Here is a 1,251-nt window from a genome sequence, read left to right on the forward strand (position 1 = left end):
AACAAAATAATCTCCCACACTGACAGCACAATTAGAATATTAGTAACTCATAAAGGGCTAAATTGACAGCTGTTACGATCATGATTTAGTTCTAACTTCCCCTGTCTGATTGACACCGCTACCGCACACAGCAGGTCATTGAGACTTTATGGGGGTCAAGTATGCCAGTCTGGCCAGTCTGCTATCAGCTTTTGACAATGGTGCACTGTGTTTCTGTTTGAAGTGGAATTTGTGAATAGTTGCGTAGCTTGACAGTATTTTTTAATTCTTTCTGCTTAACAGCCCATAACATCAAAGAAGACCAAGAGAATGCTGAAGGAAGAAAACAGATTTTTTAATGAGGATTGGGAATTGTAATACAACCTTGTTTCTGCTAAAGATAAGATGATTTGCTTGCTTTGTGATACTGCAATATCAACAGTAAATAAATTCATTGTTCATCAGCATTATAACATTCATAAGGACCACAAATATTTTAACTTAGAGAAAGAGGCAGGAAAGGTTGTATTGCAGAAATGAAAAGATGAAAAGCAAAATCAGAGACAATTCTTTCAGGCAGCAATAAGACCTGGAAATAAAGCCACTGAAGCAACTTATAAAGTAGCTTATACATGCAAACAAAAAAGGGAAGCCATTCAGTGATGTACAAACTGTGAAAGAATGCATTGTTGAAGTTATAGGATGCTTAGACCCCGATAACATTTCAAAGTACAAATGACTGCCTCTTTCAAGGAGAACCATAACTGATCAGCAGCATGAATTAGCCTTCAACCTAATAGATCAAGTTCATGCCATACTTCAAAAAGAAAATTTGTATTATTCAATCACTTTGGATGAATCAACTGACACTACTGATTTGGTGCCAGTTTTATACTTCATTTGGGTAACAACAGAAGATTTTCTTTGCTATGAAGAGTTACTCACTTTGGGCACTCTTGCAAAGAGAACACAGGGAATATGTAGCTTCAACAACTTTCAAGATAAATGTCATGAAGTTGGACCGAATTTAGTAAATTTAGCAAGTGTATGTACAGATGGTGCACCATCCATGACAGGAAAACATGAAGGGTTTATTGCACAGATAAAAAAGTATCAACAATACATGAGTGGATTAATAAAATGTGGCATATGTATACCATGGAGTACACTACTCAGCCATAAAAAAATGGTGAACTAATACCTCTTGTATTAACCTGTACAGAACTGGAAACCATTCTTCTAAGTGAAGTATCACAAGAATGGAAAAACAAA

Source organism: Propithecus coquereli, unplaced genomic scaffold (assembly GCF_000956105.1).
Source record: "Propithecus coquereli isolate 6110/MARCELLA unplaced genomic scaffold, Pcoq_1.0 Scaffold40, whole genome shotgun sequence".
In the NCBI taxonomy this organism is placed as follows: Eukaryota; Metazoa; Chordata; class Mammalia; order Primates; family Indriidae; genus Propithecus; species Propithecus coquereli.